The sequence below is a fragment of the Equus przewalskii genome, chromosome 28 (genome assembly GCF_037783145.1).
Source record: "Equus przewalskii isolate Varuska chromosome 28, EquPr2, whole genome shotgun sequence".
NCBI classification, from domain to species: Eukaryota; Metazoa; Chordata; class Mammalia; order Perissodactyla; family Equidae; genus Equus; species Equus przewalskii.
The window spans coordinates 23,293,559-23,309,545 of record NC_091858.1 but is presented as its reverse complement, the minus strand read 5'-3'; the positions used below and the strand labels follow the sequence as shown (position 1 = coordinate 23,309,545).

General features: G+C 40.0%; 1 protein-coding gene across 44 annotated transcripts in view; it reads right to left on the bottom strand.

The window, feature by feature from the left end:
* SORBS2 (sorbin and SH3 domain containing 2) overlaps positions 1-15,987 on the bottom strand; it is a 332,515-nt gene that overhangs the window by 168,732 nt on the left and 147,796 nt on the right. For 35 of the 44 annotated variants that reach the window (XM_070599028.1, XM_070599033.1, XM_070598998.1 and 32 more), the window contains exon 2: positions 7,077-7,217. The gene's annotated coding sequence lies outside the window, so the exon portion shown is untranslated. Of the gene's footprint in view, positions 1-7,076; positions 7,362-15,987 lie in introns of those variants that run through there. The other 9 variants (XM_070599014.1, XM_070599022.1, XM_070599020.1 and 6 more) reach the window with 5 other exon arrangements.

Below are 15,987 nucleotides of genomic sequence, written 5' to 3'. Positions count from 1 at the left end.
TAGTACTATAGACGCCTGACTCCCAACCCCAGCTCCATGCTTGATAGCGCTGTGGATCTCTACATTGCTCATCTTCTTCTGATGAGTGTTATTATCTGGGTGTGTTGTCTGACTCTCCCACCAGACTGTTAGGCTGCATATGGCCCAGTTCTTTGCACATAGTAAATGGAAGGCTTGGTAACAGAATTCCATATTAATTTAATGGTTTTGATTGATCTTTTGTTGTTGTTGTTGAGGAAGATTGGCCCTGAGCTAATATCTGTGCCAATCTTCCTCTATTTTTTTTTTTTGTATGTGGGATGCCACCACAGCATGGTTCAATGTGCAGTGTGTAGGTCCAAGACTGTGAACCCCAGGCCGCCGAAGTGGAGCACACGAACCCAATGACTATGCCACTGGCCAGTCCCAGATTGATTATATTTTAAATAATGCAAGATGTCCTTACATCTATTCAGGAAGAAACAACTGATTTCTACCTTTTAAGTCTGCATTTAAGACTTCTGAAGACCATATCTAAGACTTTCAATCTCACACCAAAACAAACAATAAAAACCAGATTTATTCATATTTAATTGAATTTCTTTCAAAATGATGGAAAGGGGAGTATGCAAGGCCCCATGTGGCCTGTTATTCTGAAAAATTAAGAAAGGGTTATCTGTATATACTATATCAAGGTATTACCAGCTACAGACTGAAAATCCATAACCAAAAAGAAAATTTTCTTCAAGAGAAAAGATAAGTGGCTGATAAGGTTATTTCCCCAAATTAAAATAGATGCCCTGGTCTTGTTTTCTAATACCATTCTTCAATAAAAGGAATCAAGGCTCCTTGAATAAATGGCTGATTCTAGGCTTGGGACAGGAAATATATAAAATGATCCTGGAGCAGCTTGTAGTACCAGGAAAACGCCCCTCACAATGATGGGACTATGTCAAAGGGATGTGGGAGCCAAGTGAAAGAGCTACCAGTGGCCAAAGCTGGAACAACTTGAGGAACAAAATAAGTAAAGTAGTATGGGATTATAATCCAAAGCATAAAATAAATATCCATGCGTCCATACTGATATAAATAAATGATTGAATTAAATAAATTGGGGAGACTAGACAAATCTCCTATGCAGAAGAATTCCAAATAATTTATGTAGATGCTCCACCAGAAGGAGAAGCGTAATGCCCTACTCCTTAAGCATGGGCTGCACAAAAGTACTTCCTTTTGAAGAATACAGTATGGAAAAGGGAGAAAGAAACTATACAGTGGAGAAACCTGCAGGTTCGCCCTCAGCCAGGAGATCAAGGTCAACATCAGCAGTGACACCTCATGTTGATAGTATGTACCCTTGATATGACGTGATGAGAATGGCACTTCACCTCTGTGGTCTTCCTCCCCGAAACCCATAACTCCAGTGTGATTATGAAACAAACACCGGACAAATTCCAACAGAAAGACGTTCTACAAAATACCTGACCAGGACTCCTCAAAACTGCCAAGGCCCTTGGAAACAAGGAAAGTCTGAGAAATGTCAGAGCTAAGAGGAAACTAAGAAAACATGATGACTAAATGTAATACAGTATTCTGGATAGGATCCTGGAATGGAAGAAGGGCATTAGGCAACAAGTAAGGAGATATGAATAAAGTATCACTTTAGTTAATAACGTATCAATGTTGGTCCATCAATTGTAACAAAGTTACTATATTAATGTCAGATGTTAATAATAGGGGAAGTTTGGTGTGGGGTACATGGGAACTCTGGTCCCAGCTTCACAATTTTTCTGTAAATTTAAATTTGTTCTAAAATACAAAGTTTGGTTAAAAAAACGGATATTTTGTTTTGACCTGAAGGGTTGTCCTCATGTCCATTTTATTTTTATTCTGGTATGAACTGTCCAACAGTTATTAAACACAACGCTACCTGTGACACATGCCAATGCTCTTCTAACTCAGGGGGCCATGGGCTAGCTTTGTAATTGTATGAATCTTGCAGCCCCCAGAGCTAGCTACCTTGGGAAGTTTTCCTTCCTCAATAACTCAAGAATGGGGAAATTTGCAGGGAAGAACTTGGTTTCTCCAGGAAAAAGAGAAGTGGAAATAACAGAAAAGAGGGATAATGTCATGAAAAAAGGAAAAATAAATAGTTGGACCAAGAGACTCAGGGAGGCCCTCAGCCCAAGCACTGAGGACAGAGGAGTTTCTTCTTCTCTTTTCCATTCTAACTCAAGGTCAAGTGAGCTGCATGTCTCCATGGTTACAGGAGGGATTTAGAGGGTCCCTAGGGTCTCCTACTCCATGATGCCCCAGGATACAGCCCAGGAATGAGAGTGGCATTAAGGAGACCTGAGTTACCTTCTGACAGCAGTCTCTGCATTTGAACCTACAAGAGCTGCTCACATCTTTTGGAGTCCGTCTTGGATAGGTGAGAGAAGAAGGCTTTAAGATCCGTGGGGTGTTTTGGCATTGTCATTATTAAAGCATCTTTTAAATAGTACTTCTTATTTCAGAGAAAATTAAAGTATCCAAAAACAAATAAAAATTTAGTCAGAGAATGATGACTTTCCTGGAAGTGATTGTTTCATTTCCTCCAGGTAAACGGTCCTCTTTGATTTGTCAGGGGATGGATCCTGTTTCATGTCATCATGGGCTGATCTGACTAATACTAATTTTATTTTTTTAAGAAAGCAAATGCAATACATATCTAAATTTAGGCTATAAAAATATATCCTTGAGGAATGGATAAGCATTATGTGGACTCCATTTTTCTGATAGTAAGTTAAGCACAAGAGAAGATTTTTAAGTGACTGATTTTTGCATTCTTAAGTGACTAATGAGGTCATTCTTGAAAGAAGATCCTTTTATGATTTAAAGAAACATTTGCATATGCACAAACTTGGTGTTATTTTCAACCTGGTATTTTTACTCTTTCTCTTTCCCTGTTTTATTATGGATGATGATTGTTTTCAAAATATTGAACTCTTTATACCTTGATGTTTTCAGTGAGAATCTCCTTGTGGGATGGTCTGAATTGTTTTCTCTAGCATCTCCATTTGAGCATCTTCCTGTTTCTGCCCTACTGTGTCAGTTTTGGGATATCAAAAGCAGATATGCTGAGGGGCCAACCTGGTGCCAGAGCGGTTAAGTTCGCGCACTCCATTTCGGTGGCCTGGGGTTCACCGGTTCAGATCCTGGGCACAGACCTATGCACCACTCCTCAAGCCATGCTGTGGCAGGCGTCTCACACATAAAATAGAGGAACACAGGCACAGATGTTCATTCAGGGCCAATCTTCCTCAGCAAAAAGAGGAGGATTGGCAACAGATGTTAGCTTAGGGCTAATTTTCCTCAAAAAAAACAAATCAGATATGCTGATAAGTGCTACACTATGAAGAGTGAAGTCAGTATTAAAACGCAGTGCCTACATATAAGACCCCAAGTTTTGTTATTGTTAGCTTTTCAAATGCTTTACTCAGTACGGGATCAATTACGGTCATTCTGCCAGTCACCTCTTAAAAAGCAAATTGTTTCTTTAATAAAAAGCCTATTTTGTTAAATAAAAATACAGTTATAAAATTTTCAAAATGAAATTTGATGGCAATTTAATTTTATAATGAATACCTATCTATAAATCTCACTAAATTTAGTCTGACTAAATTTTTAGCGAGGTCACAAATTCATTCTCACGAAAATTCTCCGAATGAGTTCAGAAACCTTCCCACGAATAAAGTGACACATTAAACCTTAGTTTCCTGGGTGGCTTAGCATCTATAATGGCCATAGAACCATGAAGATCTTTCTGAGATTGGTTCATGCAAGTTCATCTACAACTATGTGGGTCTCCCAATTGGTCCTATTTTCCTTGGAGATTGTTTACCATTTCTGGAATCCTAACGATCTGAGTGTAATTCTTGATGTCTTTAATGAGAAAAATAATACCAGAAAAAATCCAGTGTTCAGCCAACACAAATTTACTTGATCAACAAAAGAAAGGAATGTTTTCAGATCCTGGGCTTGATTATTTTTATTTTAGATATGACATATTTGCTGAACAAAGTTTATAAATTTCTTCCTCTCAATCTGCCCTACCCCTCCTCAACACATACACACACACTACTTGACAACCCGGCCCCATTTGACTGTTAACATACATATCAGCTCTAGGTCACCAAGCTTTTCTGAAGGAAACTGACTGCTGAGTACTTCTTTATTCTCAGTGTACACTACATTACAAGTAAGAGTCCTGAACTTCCAATGCTTACAATGTTCCCTAGGAGTGTATCAGCTGAGCAGGGAAAAAAAAATATCTCGAAGTTTATTATTTTTCCACCAATATATTTGACACCACCTTTGGAGAGCAAACAAAAGACATACTGTCAAGCGGACAGACCTGGACAAAATGTTACTGTTTGTTCCTCAAGAGCACAGAGGTATATTTAAGCAAAGAAAGACATTCCGTGGCTCTCCTGGGACTTCCTTCCTTCGGCTGAATTATACCAACATGTTCACACCACTGTGGTTCAGACGGCGTTGGAATTTCAAATGCAGACTTGTATTTGCCAGTGCTTAAATACCACAGCTATAAAAATTCATATTAGGGGTGAACCTGGCTTTAAATATCATAGGACGAATGGGAGTTGATTGGAAAAAAAGTGTGTACACATGAAATTACAGTGGAAGATATGAAAATAAGGGATGTCCTTGTTTGACAGATTCTATACTTACACAATAAAGCCCCAAAGTCGCCAGAAGTCACCTGTCTTTGGATCATGTTTCAAGGCCAGGCTCACTGACATTCATGAATCTTTTGGCAAAACATGGGCCAAGTTTCGAGCAAGGCTGGGTAGAATACTTCTTTCATGTGGAACCTGTGTGAAACTTCTGGCTCTGGCTAGGTTTCACCTTGAGTTTCACATTCAAACAAACCAAAGTTTCAGAGGAAAGTTAAAGGGTGAAGAGAAACAAAGAAACGAAAAAAACAACAAAACAAGAATAAATGGCTTGCCCAAGAATGGAATGGCCGTCTGTCATCTTCCAAACCCATTTCATCCCGGGGCCATTGGATTCCCCGATGAACTTGAATCATCTTTAACATGACATTTGAACTCAGCAATGCCAAATCCAAGTCTCCTAGTACGAAGCGGGAGAATATTCTAGACCCCCAAAGGCAGGCAAGTACATGCTCGAAATAACTGGAGGATTTAAAATTTTGACTATACACGCATCACAGAAATGTGATAAGTAATATGCTCTTTATAATACAGACTTAAGGGGGAAGAGTATCAATTAAATGTCCCTAGCTTTCGGAAATAAAAAATTAGACTGAACGTCTCTAGGTTTTCCTGCTCTTAATCCAAATTCTAGAGATCATACGGCCTCTGCGTCTAATCTGGAGACACCTCTCCCACAGTACTCTCCAGGGCTCTACTCTCCTGAAAACTTGTCCCACAGCCACTTGCTTCCTTCCTTCTTAACAAGGTGCAGAGTACAGGGAACAGACTGTGTCAGCTCTGAGGAGCCACAGTCTTTGCGACGTAAACCGTCTCCCGAGAGAATTAGGCTCATTCCACTCCTAACCTTCAAGAGAACATGGAGGGGTTGTTTGTCTGGATTAATCAAACTCAGTATCCGGCTGGGGACTCTGAAAATCCCGTCTTGCTTGGGGTAGAGAAGAAAAGGGTAACAAATAAATGTAACATACACGTGCGTTTTCTCCAAAAGAAAGAGAGCATTGAAAGGTTGACTCAATGGCTAGAAAGTGCTACACTTTGCCTATTTTAGGAAATACATTTTTTTCATTCCTTAGCCCTCATTCAGCAGAAGTTTCACTGGCATAACAGACTTTTGGCTACAGAGCGTTTTGCTTGTCCTTTTAAACATTTTTCTTCTCTTTCTTTTTCTAATTTTTTCTTCTTTTCCTTTTCTTTTTTTTTTCGTTACACAGACGATCACTGTGTGTTTAAAAGGCATGTTTTCTTTTGATGTGTGGTCTGTGATACGAATAAACTTCTTTGGAAAGAAGAATCTTTAAATTCCAAGGATTTCAGTGTCCGTGTTAAAAAAGCAACAGTTAGGCCCCAAGGCACATGGTAATTTTGAGGCTGCAGGGTACAAGGCAGGGGTTGCACAGACTCGTTCTGTGCGCTGTCATTTGCTGCTTGCTTTTAGACATCTGCTTGGAGGGGAGTAGAGCATAGTCATAAAGTCCACAAGGGTGAGAGAAACTTGCCATAAAACAGTCTTTCCCTTTCAGTTGGGGGTCCCTGTACTAGTAAAACCCAAGACACATCAGTAAGGAAAACCAAAATCCAATAGATTACTTAAAGGAAGTGATATAAAAGCATTAAACCAAAAAGAAGACTTTTACTGAGCACAGTAAATACCCACAATCAAAGTAAATGCTGTGTTTGAAGTTCAAGTCCACAGATCAAAGTACTGTGTAAGATGTCAAGCACGAGCATGAGGAAAGGGAGAGGAGAAGCCCAGAAAATGATCCGAAATATTATATTGTCACATTAGAGAAACCTGCTGGCAGAGACGTTCAGCTAGGTGAGGAATTCGCAAAACCGAGTCACCGAATTGTGCTGGGAACATACCAAAAGCAAAACGAACCACAACTTGTTCTAATTCCACACTAGCAATGAACAAAAGAGGGATGAAAGAAGAAAATAAAATAGAGCTATCTCCTTGTCCTTAAAACTAATATATTTTCTTTACTCAGGTGGTTGCATCTTTTTCCTTTTTTTTTTCTAAATGCCCTTAGAAAGTTAAAAATAAGTAAGCAGTCTAAACAACACAATTATGATGTCTGAAAGGCCCTCTCCTTGCTCTGGCAATCAGGCTTAATTAGAGTTCTGATGCCGCTCGGTCCCAGGCAAGTCTGTACTGCGGGTCAACAGAGAGCTTCAAGCAAAAGTTTAAATTACAGTCACGAAAATGCACAGATGCTCCTGCTGTATTCTGGAACACTGCATTTACCTGGAAATCATCCGCAGCCCCCACTTACTTTCACTAGACATAAGTTATTTTAAAAAACGTTAGTCACAAACATATCACAAGCCAATAAAATAATTCCAGAATAAAAATCTTACCTACAGGCAGCTGGGTTCAACAGTTGCTCTGAAGAGAGGAAGTAGGAGTCACTGGCCTTTTACATCAAGAGATTGTTTATTTAGCCGTTTTTTAAAAGGTCTTGAACTCCAGAGGTTTAAGATTAAGTCCAATCCAAGTGTCTGAAGGAAAAAAAGGCAGGAGAGAAGGCAAATAAGAGGGGGAAAGACTCGCAGCTGCTGGGTGGTGCTACCGTTCCGCCAGCATTTGAGCTATTTTCAGCATTAACAGCAGCCGGAGTAGTCTGCGAAGGATGAAAAAGCTGTGCCTGAAACGCCACACCCCCCGGGCTGGGGGGGGGGGGGGCGGGGGGGGGGGCACAAACCAGGAAACCCACAACAACTTGGTTCACTGTGCAAATATTCATTTAAATTTGGAGGAAAACTGCCAGCACTTTTGAAAACAAAACAAAACAAAACTTGACTGGAATCTTAAAGAAACATAGTACCTTGCCATACTCCTCAACTTTTCCAAATGATTTACCTGAATCTCTGAAAATAAGATGTCCTGTGTATGCCTTATTGACAGGGAAGACTTTTCTTCTGTTATTTACCTGCTCCCTTATGTGAGTCTTAAGAAATCCTTTAGACCTCTCTGGGAGGCATATCTGTTGTCAGCCTATCCTTCTCAAGACTGAAGACAAATGGTTTATTTCTAGCAGGCACCCAAATTTCCAGTTTCATCAACTATGCTATTTTTGAAAGCTACTGGGTTAAGCTGTTGACATTTCTTATCTGTTGGCAGAGACTGGGGACCATTCAGTGACATGATGCAGACAGACGTGGATTCCCTGCTTCCCCTCCAAAGGCCCAGGAAGAAATAATTCAGATTGGCTCCCCAACAATGACCACCAAACTTTGAGCTTTCGCTCTGTTCCTAGAATTATAGAAATAAGATCTAAAAGTTGTATTCATTCATTCATTCATTCAGCAAATATTTCTGTGGCAGGTGCTTCTGAGCCTGCAATACGCCGCACTCTGAGAATACAACAGTGAGCAAAATAAACAGCTTCCTTGCCTCGAAAGGTTTACACCACACAAATGCAGCAAGAGTAAAGAAGAAAGAGAATTTTCACAAACTTTTACAGCTTCTTCTTCACATGATGAAGTCTATTCAAACCATAGCAACCAGACATGGAGATCTTTCGACTATGACTGAGGAGGATACTATGCGTCATCAGACCAGCTCCTGGCTTCCATTGCCTCATCATGCCTTTTACAACGCCCCTAAGAAGGAAAATGAGTTATTTCCTATCAAGGAATCAGAAGTATTTTTGTCAAAGCCTTTATTCTCTGTAGATGAAATCCCCAAATTCTTTCAACTCCCTACTCCCCATAACAAAGGGAATGCTTCAGGAGTCAGAAGGCACTTCTGAGAGGTAAAGGAGGTGAAAGAAGATTCTCTGATCTTAGTCCAGTATAAAACTCCCTTGGTATCTTTTATAGTTAATATGACAAAGGTTGGTTGCTAGAGGCTCAGATCAAATCAAACTCTTTCTTTGCAATTAAAGAAAGCCACTGAAACTGATTGTAGGAAATACTGAGGATTATGCATGATGTGAAAATAAAAAAGGTTACGTGACTGCTATTTCAAGGCCTATAGCAAAATGCGAAATCTTTCGGTGCAATACACTTATATTAAAACTATGCTGATATTTAAATTAAAAAAATGAACTACAACTTAAGTTTGAAATATTCCATCAAAATTTAAAAATGAGGTTAACCTTATTTAAAAGAGCATGCAGCAGGGTCTAAAAAAAATTTCTGTAGAAAAATGCATTTTTCTCTTCACTTATTTTAAATGGTCATATTTTAATATGTCTCAAATACCTGTCTGTTTAAAACAGAGTATTTACTTGGTTAAAATGATAAATGGTAATTCTGGCAAAAAACTGAGAGACTAGCCTCAGAGAGAAATTTTTTAAATGTTTTTACTTGTTCCCCCCTTATAGTAGTTTATAATGACAAGGAAAATACATTTAAAAATTGGCCTTCCGTGAGAAACTATGGAAGTTAAAGAAATAAAGATTAACTGACTACTAAGTCAACCATTATTTTTAAATGCCAAACTGCCTTCTTTCCACATTAATACTGAGAAAAGCCCAATTTAACTATTTATGAGTCATTTTATGTCCAAATCTGCACTTGAATGAACAGGTGGTGGCTTGCTGGATGCTTCCATTTCGGATGAAGGCTGTCCTGCCACGTGACTCACCATGCTGTTCCCCATGGATCCCGCGACTCTCCCGACAGCCTGTCAATAAGCACCTTTCCACAAATTTGATGTCACAGAGGAGCGCAAGTTGGACTTTAGGCACATTTTACCAGCTTAGAGGATCGTGAATTTGGACTTCTCTACTTACTCAACTACTATGACTTTGATAAGCTATTGATGTCTTAGCAATTGTACTAATGTTAATGATTTTATTTATATTTTTTCTCTCTTTTCTGTTTTTACAAATAGATTGATTTAAAATAATTGGAAAAAACTTAGAGTGGGCTTCTTATATTGGTGAAACATTAAATAGAGCTTTGGCATAACCCATCCTTTATATAAAATAGGGATGGCAATAGTACCAAACCACAGAGTTGTGATAAGGCTTATATAAATAATGCGCATAAAATGCTTAACAAAGTAATGCCTGATACATAGCAAGCATTCAGTAAAGGTTGATGATGTTATCACCACTCTCAGTCTGGAGCTTGGCTGTCCAATATGGTGGATACAGGTGGCTATTGAGCACTTAACATACGGTTGGTCAGAACTGAGATGTCATATAAATGCAAAATGCACACTGGACTTTGAATACTTAGCATGACAAAAAGAATGTAAACTATCACCTTAATTTTTTTATGCTGATATATGTTGAAATGATAATATTTCAGACATATTGGGTTAAATAAGATACTTTGTTAAAATTAATTTTACCTGTTTCTTTTTACTTTTTAAGATGTGATAACTAGAAAATTTTAAATGACATAGGTGGCTTGCAGTCTATTTATGTTGGGCAGTGCCATCTAGGCCAATGGTTCTCAAACTAGGGAGCAGCAGAGTCACCTGGAAGGCTTGTCAAAACACAGATTGCTGGGTTCCACCTCCAGTTTCTGATTTAGTAGGTCTTGAGAGAGGCCTGAAATTTTGCATCTCTAACAAGTCTGCAGGTGATTCGGGACCACACTTTGAGGACCACTGGTCTTGAACCTTGCTGCCTAAATAGTGGTCCATGGACCAATATCAAAGTCATCACTTGGGATCTTGTTAGAAATGCAAACTCTCAGGCCTACCCTTACCTACTGAACCAGCAAGTACATTTTAACAACATCCCTGAAATTTCAGAGAAACTGGTAGAGAGTAGTGTCTCTCATCCCTGGGTACATATGACACTTACCTGGAAAATTTTTTTAAATACCTGTACCCTGCACCCAACTCTACAGAGTTTGCTTTATTTAATCTGGATGAAACCCAAGCATCTGCATATCTAAAGATCTCCACAGGTGATTCTAATGTAAAAGCAAGCACTGAGAGTTTGATCAGCTGTGCGGCCCATCAGATGAGATGCAGAGGGGCCAGGATCCAGAAACCAGACACGTTCCTCCCAGTGAGGAGCAGACACTTGGGGATTGTCAGGTGCTGAGAGGACAAGACCTGAACAGATGTTGGAAACCACACAGCAAAGGGGTTGGGTGAGTGTTACAGCCAGCAAGAGGACTCTGGCCTGAGGCATTCTGTGCTTTTGCAGGTCTGACAGAGGTCCCCAGCTGTGTGAGGTTTGGAGTTCAAGGGAACACTGAATAAGGCAGAGCACAGCCTTGGTCTTGGAGGAACTAGAACACTAGGCAAACATCTGGGCAGAGATCCAGGCTCCGAAAAATAAGATAAAGACCTAGTTACAAGAACCCTGGTGCAAGTCACGAGTGGGACCAGCCGCCATGTTAACTGAGGTTCTTAAACTCTCCGTAAGAACAGGATTGGTTTCGGAGGCTCGAGTGGGAATAATCTTTCAGAGATGAAGACGGGAAAAAAATGGATGGAAGTGTTGAAAGTTGGTTTACTTGTACATTTCCTTCTCTCCCTCCATAGCACACATAAAAATTGAGACAGTTCTCAGCTAAGTATTGGTTGAACTAAAACAATGTATGCGAAGGCAGAGTTGACACAGACCAAACCATCATAGAGGGTGTTTATAACTCAGGAGAGGAGCTTCTTAACTCACACAGCTCTCCAATTGTTAGAACCCACAAGAAAGATTGGTATTTTGGAGTAGACAGGCCTTCTGTTATTCTTCAGAGCACCTCTGTCCCACCCTTAAATAAGTGAGCACACTATTTTCAACGATCTCACCAGTTTGCCGAATGACTCCTCATTTTTTCAAGTGGCACCAGATAATTGTGTGTTCCAGAGGGCTTCATAAAAATAAAATCCCCACTATAAGAGAGAATGCGGGCTCACATTGGTAATATTTAAAATTCCCAATTCTTTACGCAGAGGCCACTTGAGGTTTCACTTCTCACTTGATAGGTTGGTTGTTTCAGAAAACTTTAAAAAATGCGCAATGCTTAAGCGTCTGGAGGCAGTGTGTCTGGGTTTGAATCCTGGTCCTGCCACTTTTGTGTAGCGTTGGGCCAGTTACTTCACCTTCCTGTGCCTCAGTTTCCTCTTCTATAATAAGACCTATCTTATTGAGTTGTTGTGAGGATTAAAATAGCTGCTATTTGAAAAGAATGTAGAAAACCCTGGCACTCTGTAAATGCTATTGTTGGTTAAATAACTAAAATGTACTAAAATAACTGTGCAAGTTTCCTTATATGGCCAAATTTAGTCATTTTTTTCAGATACCATGATGATTTCCAGGGACGTTTATGTGTGTGGTTTCGTGAATACATGCATTTTGAGGGCCTCTTTGGGAGTTGTTTAAATTTTTTTCCCAAGAGAACTCGGAATTCCCAATTGATTCCTCATCACTTCCTACTGTTTGAGAGGATCCCGGTAGGAAGGAAGTGAATGAAGTTTTCCCATGGATATTGTTTTCTAGGTGACATTTTTTCCCCCTGAAGTCCTTTGAAAAGTGAGTTGTACTATAAATGTTTGAAGGCTTCCCTGGCCCATGTCAGTTTAGTAGCATTGTCTAATATTCCAGGAGAACAATGTGTCATTCTCCCAGTCAAATACTTTAGTGCTTGGGGGGGGCGGGGGGGGGAGGCAGCGAGACTGTCTGAAACACTGGCATGAGTTTCAAAGGTGGATTGAAAAGACAGTCAGATTCTCATAGTATAGAGACTATAGAAAGCAGATCCTGCTGATTAAAGGAAGGGGTGGACCCCTGAAGTCAGGCATGTTGGATGAAAAAGGAAGGTTAGATTAAGTGTCATAACATCTTTTATGCCTGTCTGCTTCAACCGCATGAAACAAAGTAAAGCATACGCAACAAAAATGATGACGCTTGGGAGCATCATGCACGTACTTGGTGTCAGCCAGGCCATTGACAGGAGGCTCAGAACGCTGAGTGTTGACCAGCGAATAAACGCACTGAGTGGAGAAACCCAAGCCCAAGAGCTGACCAATTAGGCAAGCCCTCTACACTTGTGCCCTGAGATGGAGGCAGAGGGCTTGGGCTATAAACCCCTTCCCAACTCTAACATCTCCACTTTTGCTTGGGTTTGTATGAATTGCATTTGGCAAACCCCACTCCCCATAATCTACATCTAAATGTGTAGTTATTCGAAAGTCGTCAAACCACATGCCCAATTATTTCTACTACCTGGTTACTGATATGAAGCAAATGTATTTTAGGAGGTGATTTGCCATCATATGTGCCGTTACACAATCTAGGACTAGAGTTTACCAGATAAGGGGAAAATCTTAATGAACAGTTGAAGAACTATTATCAAATGCAAGAGATTATATAGAAATAACTTCTTAAAACCTTTGTTAAAGCTCACTTTTCTAGTGAAAACTTGACTGTTTTTAAATGTACTGTCTGAATCCCATATGTATTTAAGAAGTGTCTCTGCTGTTTTATATAACCATGACTTAGCTTTTCTTGATATTTATATTCCATTGGAATTGAGCATATGCAACAGTTGCTAAATATGGTATAAAAATCTTTAAGATAAGCCTTCTTAAAGTGGCCTATTTAAAGCTCAATCTGGTATCTTCTCACGTCTCCACCCACCCCTCCCTTCCCTCCTTCCAGCTCCATTTCTTCCAGCTTCTCTGGTCTTCTTTCAGTTCCTGGAATGGGCCACATTCAGGGCCTTTGTGGGCGCTGTTCCCTCTCGCTGTAACGCCTTCCCTGCTCAGCAGGTAATGCCAGGCCTCCTCCAGCCCTCAGCTGAAGTGTCCTTTCCGCAGGAAGAGCTTCCCTGATTCAAATTTTTTGTTCTTCACTCTTAAAGAATCACATTCCTCATTCCCTTGAATGTCAAACTCAGTTGTATTTATTTGAATGACCAATTAATGTATTTCTCCTCCATTAGTCTAGAAGCTCCCATTTCCCTTCTCTTGCTTTCCCCACACACGTACTACATTTGTGCCTGACACCAAGTAACTGCTCCATATGTACTTGTTGAATAAATAAGGAATTAAATAATTCCACAGAAGGCGTAGTAAGCAACACACGATGCCATTTTTGTAATATATTTATCAGAACTTATGAAATAAAAAGTATCTTATGCAGTAAAAAGCAAAAAATGATGTATTCTAATTAAGCAGCCATTTCCAACCAAGAAAATTCTCTGAAACTACTGCCTTGTAGTTACATAGTCAGTTTAACAGCTGTCATCAGAGGCAGATGCTACATGTCGTCCCCTCAGGATATAGTTATTCTGTTATCTTAATAATTTGTTTTTTAAATGGGTTTGAAATAAATCAAGTTACCTGCACTCATATAGTATATTTCTGGATCTTTTTCAGAATCACGTAACACTCTATTAGGGTGTATTAATCACTCAGTTGAGGTCCCTGATAAAAATTTCTTCTGACTAGGGTTATTTAGAGAATTACATATTTGTCTGTATTGCGAGACAGTTACGCCACCTGGCTCTCTACAGGCCACATCTCATAGTTTATACCATAGTTTATGAGCAGACAGACAGACAGGCTTGAGTGTCACACCAATAACGCTACTTGGTCAGGCCATCATCACTCCTGTGGCATGAAACCCTTTCTTGTGTCCATATTGTGCATTAGTTATAAACGAATTACTAGTCACTGACAAGTAGCTGGGAGATTTGCAACCTTGTTCTCTGGCAAAGGGGCATGTGATCGCAACAGGAGAGGAAAGGAGAGCTTTATGGGGCCTGGGCTACAGAGCAGGAGGCCGAGGCCGGGGGCCCGTCTTTGCCATGTTGTCTTGGAAGAGGCTGTGTAATGTTCTCTGCTACCATGGGCAGAAGGATGCTTGTAATAGCTAAGAATGTCTGAAGGTGTCCTAGTTTGTACATGCTTTTTATAAATTTATAAATTTGTAAAACACTTTGAAATCACCAAGGCACAGCATGAAAAATATCTTTTCTGAGGCATTCAAAAGATGAATTAATTAACCCAGGCATCTATGGCACATTTCCATCATTACTGTGACCACAAAAATTAATCTTGCGAGGATAGTCACACACATAAATAATACCCAGAATGTTGGAAAAATGTCCTTGAAACTTACAGAGACGAAGGATGAGTAAAGAACAATAAGGAAGTGCTGAGCAGCATTCACGAGTTAGAAGGGACTATAGATTCATTATAGGGAGCGCATAACAAAAACTTCTTCCTAAATGAATGCAGGTTGGAAATGGGACCCTTCAGAGATTGCACATAGTAATATTTTCTGTGTTAGCTGCCCTCTAGTACAGACCTTCCTGTCTCTTTGTGCGACCTACTGGTGTGGGTTACAGATATTGCTACAACATTGATCCCTTCAGTTGTCAGGTAGCCAGGTGAGGCCTGAGGCGGCTGGAGCTCCCAGACCAGTCACCTCCAGGCATCAGCAAGCTCACTGGTTCATTTCAGTGTGCCTACAAATATTCTCACTTTTATGTATGCCAGATATAGAAAAGCTTGGGAAAGAATACTCTTACCAGCAAGGTCAACCTACTAACAACAGCAACAATAGTCCTATTCAGAATAGGAAATACAAGAAATAAGAAGGTATGGGAGAGGCAGGTTATAAATGTCAAGAAATGAGTAATGATATCTCAATTTTACAAAAAAAGGGGAAAAATCTTAGTTTAGACTCTCAGACTGAGGCAGAACTGGACTGGTCTCCAGCGGAAGGCATGAGAGAGTTGATCGTGCCTGTAGTGATAGACATTTTGTGTTCACACAGTGGGATGGAGAATGGACCTCTGAATCAAAGGAAACGCTCACATTTTTACCTTCTAGAAAATGCCTTCCTTTTCTCAGCAAGAATTTCTTTAAGGATCATTTTTGACTGAAGTTTCTCTCGAATACATTTTATTTTACAATCAAGTCACTATTTCTAAACTCATTACTTTTCTTCTTCTTTTTTTGGTGAGGAAGATTGGCCCTAAGAAAACACCTGTTGCCAATCTTCTTCTTTTTGTTTGAGGAAGATTGTCCCTCAGTTAACATCTGTGCCAGTCTTCCTCGATTTTGTATGCAGGACGCCACCACAGCAAGGCTTGATGAGCAGTGTGTACATCCGCGCCCAGGATCCAAACCCACAAACCCTGGGCTACTGAAGCAGAGCCTACTAACCGCTATGCCACTGGGCTAGCCCCATACTCCTTACTCTTTAAAATAAGTTATATATCACAGTTGTGGCACGTGCTGCTTTCTACCTATTGAGGACCCAATTTTGCTTTCTTCCTTACTACAGAATCCTGATAATATACCTAGTTAAAAACTTACCTTTCCAGATTCCTTGCAGTTATTTCTGGC